At 35.8% G+C, this 9,079-nt stretch overlaps 1 non-coding gene across 1 annotated transcript; it reads left to right on the plus strand.

Moving 5' to 3' along the window:
* The first annotated feature begins 733 nt into the window (after positions 1 to 733).
* On the plus strand, positions 734 to 839 carry LOC148201649 (small nucleolar RNA R71). The gene has a single exon (XR_015785372.1). It is a non-coding gene; the product is annotated as a small nucleolar RNA R71 (small nucleolar RNA).
* Positions 840 to 9,079: the final 8,240 nt, after the last annotated feature.

Consider the following 9,079-nt stretch of genomic DNA (forward strand, 5'->3'; position numbering starts at 1 on the left):
ATTCATATTTGCTTTTGTTGCATTTGCATTTAAAAACAACAAAATATCATTTTAGTCTTAATTAGTTAAGTAATTACACAATTGTTTAGTGTCGTGAGTCTTCTGGGATACGATACTTGGTCTTACCATTTATTATTACTTGATACGATTATGTACACTTGCCGACATCTTAACAGAAAGGTGGTGGCTGCTACTGCTACTACTGTGGTTATTGATGCTGGGGAGCATTTGACCATCTAAGATTTGGGTGATTCCTCCACCTTGGGTTGTACCTGTTGCTGGACAAGTCATAATTGTGTTGTTGTTGTAGATGTTTGCAGCATAGGCTTGAGGAGCATCTTGGCCAATAGCTTGCTGCAAAAAAAGACATGCATCTCTATAATGATCATTGGAAGGACATATGCCACATAGTCGTGCAACAAATGTAGATGGAGGTTCTGGTCTATGATTGGATGCCAACTGTGTTGCCAAGCTCATAGGAGCATCAAGCTTGCTCTCCAATTTCTTATCTGCAAATGATTAAGAATGAGTAGCCACATCATGAACTCCCTTAACAACAATATCATTATTTCTCGCACTAAACTGTTGGGAGTTAGAAGTCATCTTCTCAATCAAATGCCTCGCTTTAGCAGGCATCATGTCATCAAGCGCTCCAACACTGGTAGCGTCAATCATACTCCTCTGCATGTTGTTCAAGCCTTCATAGAAATACTGGAGAAGGAGTTGCTCAGATATGTGATGGTGAGGGCAACTTGCACATAACTTCTTGAATCTCTCCAGTACTCATACAAGCTCTCTCCACCAAGCTGCCTAATCCCACAAATGTCTTTTCTGATAGTTGTGGTCTGGGATGCTGGGAAAAATGTCTCCAAAAACAATCTCTTAAGATCATCCCAGCTTGTGATGGATCTAGGCACAAGGTAATACAACCAATCCTTTGCCATGCTTTCTAGTAAATGAGGGAATGCCTTCAAGAAGATATGATCTTCCAGAACATCATGAGGCTTCATTATGGAGCAAACAATATGGAACTCCTTTAGATGCTTGTGTGGACATTCACCAACAAGACCATGAAACTTTGGCAACAAATGGATTAGTCTAGTTTTGAGAACATACGACACATCATCATCAAGATATTCGATGCACAAGCTTTCGTAAGTGAAATCAGGTGCAACCATCTCCTTAAGAGTCCTCTCGCGAGATGGAGGTTGGGCCATATTGTTCTTAGTAGTATGATAAAAAAACAGATTCATAATCAAAATTATTCTCAAAAGCAACAGATGTAGCAGATGCATAATGCACAAAATATGGAATAGTGGATGTAGAAGTAAATTGCTAAGACTCTAATGGTATGGACTCAAATGGTGGGACTGACTCTAAAGACAAATTCCTATTATGCCTAGCTAACCTACGAAATGTCCTATCAATTTCAGGATCAAAGGGTGGTATTTGTCCAGGATTGCCCCTGGTCATGCACTATGTCAACTCTATTAGCAAAAGTCAACATAGTGAAAATAGAGGAGGTGTCAAATCAAGTATAAGCAAATCAATTCAGAATAGGCTGAATATTTGTGGCAAACCCCAAAAATCATGAAAATATAGCACAAAAAATTTCAAATCAAAACTCAATGTATAACTAATTTAACCGACACAAGAAAGTGTGAAAAACGGTAAAATAAAACTTAAAAAATCAAAAAGAAATAGTAAACGACCTTTTTTCGGGTTTAGATGCTCGGGCCGTAGTGACCGTTCTTGCAATACTCATGGTTTTTCACCCAAAAAACACATAGGCTTTGTCCAATTCTGACTCCGTGAGCAAAACATTATTCACACACTATTCACATTTTCGTGTTTATCGCAACCACCGAAAGCGTCACATTTTCTTGTGAAAACATGGCAAAAAGTATCCACTTCTCCAATTATTGACTCAGAACAAACCAAAACATAAGACACACACACAAACAAAACAGAACAACACACACACAACACAAACAGAACACACACTAACACTAAACAAAGAACCTAAGACCGAACCGTTGGTCCCCGGCAACGGCGCCAAAACTTGATCGAGGTCGTCCCAAATAAAATTTAATGTTAAAAAAAAGTGCAGTACTAGGAGAATTGACCCCTAGGGCGTCTCTCAAGGACCAAATATTGGTTCAAAAATTAGATCGAACACTTGGTGGGGGGTGTTTATGGACAGATTTGTGAATGGAAATGCACTAAATTAAAACTCGAAATTCAACACAGTTCAAAAACAAGTTGGTCATTAGCTTAATTACAACACTTCCAATCCTCCATTACATTCAATTAGATGTTACTCGCACCCTATTCAAACACCAATCAATCAACTAAGCGAAGATTTATTAGGTTTTCCTAAGATGAATTAAGCAAATGAATTGAATCAATTTAAACAGCCCCTGCACCAAACAGTGAACTAATTAAGCGATACTTAACCCAAATTAGACCACTAAGCGTGCTCTAATCGCAAGTGCATAAGAGATTAAATGTGACACAAAGTGGCAGTAACAAAATCGCAATAATAGCACAAAATCTCATGGAAAATGGTACAAAATCACTAATGACCAACCAAAACCGATTAAGCAATCATTATGGATGAATTAGAACTGCAACACAGCATTAAAAACACAAAATGCAAAACTGGAAAACGAAGTATACCACTAAAATGCACCAACCCAAAACTTAAAAACGCAAACCGACACACAAAACGAAATTGGAAACAAAAAGGGGAAAGGAAATGCAATTGCAATATGAAAACGAAAATCAAATTCTAAGAACAGTAGAAGAAAATGAAATGAAAATCAGCTAGAGAATAGAGAAGGAAATTGAAAACAAGATTGCATTTAATTACGAAACAAGTTCAATACAAAGAGAAAGAGAAAACGAAAAACCTAAGATGAGGAGCTCTCCAAGAACCCTAAAAACGCAAAGTGTAGAATGAGGGAGAGTGAGAGGTATGTCCCCCTCTTGGCACACTAAACTAGGTCAGATTTCCTAATGGGCCTTTCCAAAAAAAGGCCAAAAACGGCCCAAAAATTAAATCTGTCTAAAAATCCTAAAAAACGAAATTACGTTTTAATTCCAAACTAAAATGCTAATGTGGCAAGTGAAGAATGATGTGGCAAATGACATGGCCTCCTCTTCATATCCCAAAATAATAATCCAAAAATTTCTCTATAATTAACAATGAAAATAATTAGCCTGAGATAATTCAAATTAATTAAAATAAGAATTATTTAGCAAATTAAGAACAAATAGAAAAATTGGGGAAATAATGGACATTCTTGCACAATTCCATAATTAAATTTAGTACAATAAACTATGTGAAGTCCAAAAAATATTGACTCATCAATCCTCCACTTGCAGCTTCTGCCCATGACCTATCAGTTGGACTTGAGCCTTCATAGAAGCTTAAAATGAAATCTTCCATTTGGAGTTGAGGGCATGAAGCACAGAGTTTCTTGAATCTTTCCCCATACTCATTAAGATTCTCTATATCTCTCTATCTTATGTCTTGGATTTCTCTATGGATGGTAGATAATTTGGATGCAGGAAAATACTTTTCAAGAAAGATTCTTTTAATAGTTTCCTAATTTGTAATCCGTGGAGAGAGATAATACCATCAATCTTGAGCTGCCCCTTGAAGAGTGAAAGGAAAAGCTCTCATTTTCAAGCTCTCTATTGTGATCCTGGGAGATCTAAAAGTTTTCACACAACATGTGAAATTGTCTCAAGTGCTTTTGTGGATTATCCTCTGATAACCCATTGAACTTTGGTAAGGCATTTAATAGTTCAGGTCTCAACTCCCACTCCTAATTAGGGTATTTAATGTTACTTCAGATAACTGTATTGTGGTGGGTGGCTAGCTATCTGATAGTTCTTTGTGCGATTTTGTTTGGGTTAGGATCAGGTAAAAGATTAGATGGTACATTTGTGACTAGAGATAATGAAGGTGGTATGACTTGAGATGTAGGATGTTTTCCCTCAATAGAACACCCATATTTCAAACTTCTACGCATCTTACACAAATTCCTTTCAAGTCCTGGATTAATTTGATAAAATTCTCTCGGATTAGCTTGGGTCATGCACTACGCAATCTGCTTGAAGTTGTTTCTCTGTTCTTTGACCTTTTTCTTTCTTTCTTTTGTCCTAGTTTTAGAGAAAGATTTCAAATAAGAGATAACAAAGACTTTGTTTGAGTTCACTCCCAGGAAAGAGAGTTGCGTCACAATGGACAACTTAAGTACCAAGTCTTTCCTAGCCAGAGTATATTCAAACTAGCCTCAAGTATTTCTCAAAAGAAGTTCTTAATTAAAATAAGATAATTGATGTATTATCTTTTGATTTTTATTGATATAGTTAAATAAGATAATTATTTAACAATATCAAATAAAATATGTTAAGATATATTTTCTCCAAATTATCTTTTAAAATAAAATTGCCAAAAATTAGATTTCAACCCTTTTTATTTTATTCAAAATTTCACAGAAGTCCAGAAATTTGCTTTAATTGTACTTTAGCCTTTTCTTTCTTTTAAGAATTGCAATTCAAACTTTAATTCCATCTGCATCAACAAACATTAGACTATCCAAAATAATTTATGCAACTAAAATCAGATTTTAAGCCTCTTTAATTCCCAAACCCGATAAATTCAATCGTCACAAATTCAAGTTAAATCAATCATTTAAGCACAAGAATCTCATAAAAATATTAAATTTTAAAACATAAATGTGGGCATAAATATGCACTCATCAATAACAAAGTGAATACATTTTCTTGATCTTATCTTTGTGCTTATAATTCATAAATCATTTTAGGCTTTCAAGTTAAAAGAAAGTGAAACACCATCAAATTTACAAATTATATTGTAATTAAAAATATATTCTCTCATAGAGAGTTATCCATCTGTATCTTGTTGTACATCTCGTTTTGGATTTGTAGTAACCAAAAGTGATTAGAATACTTATAAACCATAAGTGATTCGAATACTTGTAAAGTAAGAGTGGTCAAAATACTTGCAAATCATAAGTGGTGAAACTTGACTAGGCGGCGTATCGGGAAGATACCATAATTGTCTAGGGAACCAAGAGAGGTGAGAATACTCATTGTAGACTAGAAGTGGTGAGAATACTTGTGGAATCTTCGAAAAGATTAGTGGAATCTCTCAAGAGTTTTTAAGGGATATCTCGATGTAGCTCAGTTGGAGTGAACAAGCATAAAAATATTCCTTGTTCATTGTTTTCTTTTACAAATATATTCTAGAAAAGCTTCTCATAAAACCTAGTGTCTACACAACTCTACTAAACGATCTTCATAAATCATTTTCTTGACGTTGAATCAAGAAACACATTTCTTATGCTCAATACATTTTTATATTAATTATATCTTTTCACAAGCTTTGCAAAACTACAACGTCTAAATAAATCCTATTGATCAACTTATTTCATAATACTCGTCAGACGCTACATTACGAAAATAATTTTAAAAACTATTTAACCCCCTTTTAGTGTTTTCCTATGGTTTTAGAAAGCACTGATAAAACATTGTCACCCTACAATGTAGACCTCATTTTGACTAACTACATAAAAAGGTTATGAAGTCTATCCAAAAGTTAACTCTATGTCCAACGGTCATTTCTCAATAGGGTTATATAACGAATATCCACATAAGAGAAGATGTTCTTGAAGTTGAAGAAGGTGAAAATAAAAGAGAGAAAAGGAGAGAGAGAAAGATCATGCATATGAAGGATCATTGAACACTAGTTCTACTCCACCTCAAAGCTTATATCGTTTGATGCTCTTCAACCTGAGAGAAAGAACTTTACAAATTCAAAAATTGTATTGCATTGTATTAATCCTTTCCTTGAGATTCACTCAATCTGTATTTGTAATCAAACATTGATTGTGTTTGTATTGAAACAATTATATTGACCTAAATGTATTAGTCAAGATTGACTATGGGAACGAGGGGTGATTGATAATAATCTATGTAAACTAGAAGTGGTTATAATACTTTGATACCAAGAGTGGTTAAACTCAAACCGGTTAAGGTTCACTAGGGGAACCATAACTGGTTTATAATACATGGTGTATACCAGAAGTGGTTAAAATAATCAAATACCAAAAGTGGTTAGAATACTTGGTGTACACTACAAGAAATTGGCGTATTACTGAAGCGTTTTTACGGACGGCCTCCAGCCCTTCGGTAAAAGTGCGTTACCGACGGTCAATATTGTAATTACCGAAGGTCATGGTGAAATAGCATTACAGACGGCTAAGAAGAGATTACCGAGGGGTGTGTGGCCTTCGGTAAAAGGCTGGACCCATTAAACTAAGTGATCGGGGGTATTCGACGAGGTCGTCCCCAATTTCGTCAAACAAAAAACCCTACCCCACCTCTCTCTCGTCCAATCCAGCATCCTATTCTCTCATTCTCCTTTCTGTTTCGCTTGCTCTCAGTTGATCGTGGTTCCATTATATCCCTCTCCCTCTCCTTAATTGTGTGTTTTGTCCGGTGGCATTGGGTTCTTCGTGCCGTTGTTGGTGTTGCGGCTGGGGTGGTGGTTTGTGGCTATGCGCATGAGGCTTGTGCGACGGCAAAGGTGGTCATTCGTGGTCATTAGCTTTAGGAGGTGGTTGCGTTCAGACTGTGAGCACAAGTGGGAGACCAGACAGGTTAGTAATTTCCATGTTTTCTTTTGAATTCCTATATGTCATTCTGTGTATTAGAACTTGTTCTTGTATGGTTGGCCTGTTAGTTTTAATTCCTCTTCATTTTGTTTTGAGCTTGGAATAAGTTTTCGGGGTTGTTTTGGTCTTGCTGTAAGCATAGCGAAAATTGGTAAATCAAGAGTATAACGAAAATATGTCCTAAGTAGGTTAAGGCTTTGTCATTTTTTTCCAGTTGCTATAAGGTCTATATCATATGTTCCAATTTCTATAAGGTCTATGTCAATTATTTAGTTCATTTTTGTTCAGTTGCTATAAGAGAAAGTTTCAGTAGTTCTGTTATTATTATGCTTTAATCCAATGCCTAGTAATTATGGTGTTCTTGTCAAGTGTTTAAAGTATGTTGCAGTTGCTATAAGGTTCCTAATCCAATTCTTGGTGGTCAAAGTGTTTAGACCAGTGTTCTAGTTGTTGTAAGGACCAATTTTAGTTGCTTAGTTGCTAAGTGATAACAGTTGAAAAACTTTTATTTTCATGCTTAAAATTGATACTAAAAGCAACCTTTAACACTTAGAAACTAGCTTGAAATCATGTTTTTGGTTATATTTTTAGAAATAAGAGAGCTGGACAGGTTTATGCTTGATTTCAGTGTTTTTATGCAGGTTTTAAGGTGAATTTGGTGAAAGAAGTGAAGAAGGATAGAGATGGAATCAGAAAAGACATCAAAAAGTGCAAAAGGAGAAGCCGCAAGTACCGCTCAGCGGTACCGCTGAGCGGCACTCAGGAGCTCACGTTGGATCCGCTGAGGGGTGAAAATGCCGCTGAGGGGAAGAAAACAACTCACACACTTACCGCTGAGCGGCAGTTTACCGCTGAGCGACACTTTTATGGGCTTGGGCCTAATTTTTCTGTATTTTTAAAATAGTATATAAGCTTTAGGACGTCCTAGGGTTTGTATCTTTGGCAGAGACGAAGCAAATACTCTCTTTTCCACCCCTTTGAAGGAAGATCTTGGATGCTTAGGCTACCTCTTCACCTTTCTAGGGTTTTATCTTTCATTCTTCCATTATTATTCATCTAGTTTCACCATGAATATGGTGAACTAAACCTTGTATTGTTGTTGGGGAATCAATGTAGTCTTGTGAAACTCTCATATATGGAATTTGTTTTAACATCTTACTTTTAAGATTTATGCTTTCTTTCATCATTAGTTAGGGTTTTTCCTCTTTCCTTATTGCTTGCTTTGTTTAACTCATTCATTGCCATGATTATTGATTTTGTCGATATGTGAACGTACGGGGAAATCTAGATCCGGGGAAATTCTCCCAATAGCATATTGGTTGCCTTTGAGCTCCTGAACTTCAGAACTAATTACTAGGAATGCTAGGAATTGTATGAACTCGTAATTAAGGATAGGCCTTCTTGCAAGGTGATTTAGAGAGTGGCATTAACAATTGATGAAAAGAATGTTGAATTCCTAAAGTATGTGAGAGTGGATAAGATGAAATTGATAACTCCCAACAACATACTCATCCATATAATTCATTGAAGTATTTGTATTCTGTCTTTTCCATTGATCAAATTCATGCATACATGTTTATTTACTGTCTTTTGCATATAAAACTACAATCAATTTGTTCTTAAGTCTTAAATAATCAACAAATCACATAACTAAACTAGGCCGTGAGTCCTTTGGGAGAACGATACTTGGTCTTACCGAGTTTTATTACTTGAAACGATTCGGTCACACTTGCCGATTGTTAAACAAGTTTGTGGCGCCGTTTTTCAGTGTTCATAAATTTGTCATCACTAAGAACCAATGTCTTTTTGCTAATTGAGTTCAGGAGGTTAATTTGTATATCCCTACGTTTCGTTTGCTGTTGTGTTTTATCTAGGTTTCATAAATAGATTGAATTTATTTCTTAACCAGCTGCCTGTAGGTGCAAGTTGTGTGGTTGCATATGGTATTGTTTTCTTCCGTGTCCACTGAGTAGGGTAGTACAACTTTATATTATGCAGGAAATCAGTATTTTCTTAACTGTGTGGTTGCATATGCTTTTGTATTGCACATCCACTTTTGTCTCTTTAGTCAAACATGTTTCAAAACTGCTAGTAATGCAGTCAACCTTCATACAACTTCAGCAACCTTTCTCTTCCTTGCCATCTACCCCTTTTGAGCTTTTTATGTTTCCTGAATTGGTTAGGCTTAAAGGGTGATTTTTTGAGAGTAATAATTACTATGCTTGCTTGGTGTAATACTTTGGTTAAGCTTGTACTAAAGGGTGAGTGTTAAAAGGAACTGAAGTTTGGTTGCTATGTTTTTTTGCCTTAGCTGGTTTGTGCTTTTATATGTGCAAAGTGTGAGGCTCTTTGAACTGGTTTAGTTTTAG

The sequence above is a fragment of the Vigna umbellata genome, chromosome 3 (genome assembly GCF_029865625.1).
Source record: "Vigna umbellata cultivar VRB3 chromosome 3, Vumbellata_1.0, whole genome shotgun sequence".
NCBI classification, from domain to species: Eukaryota; Viridiplantae; Streptophyta; class Magnoliopsida; order Fabales; family Fabaceae; genus Vigna; species Vigna umbellata.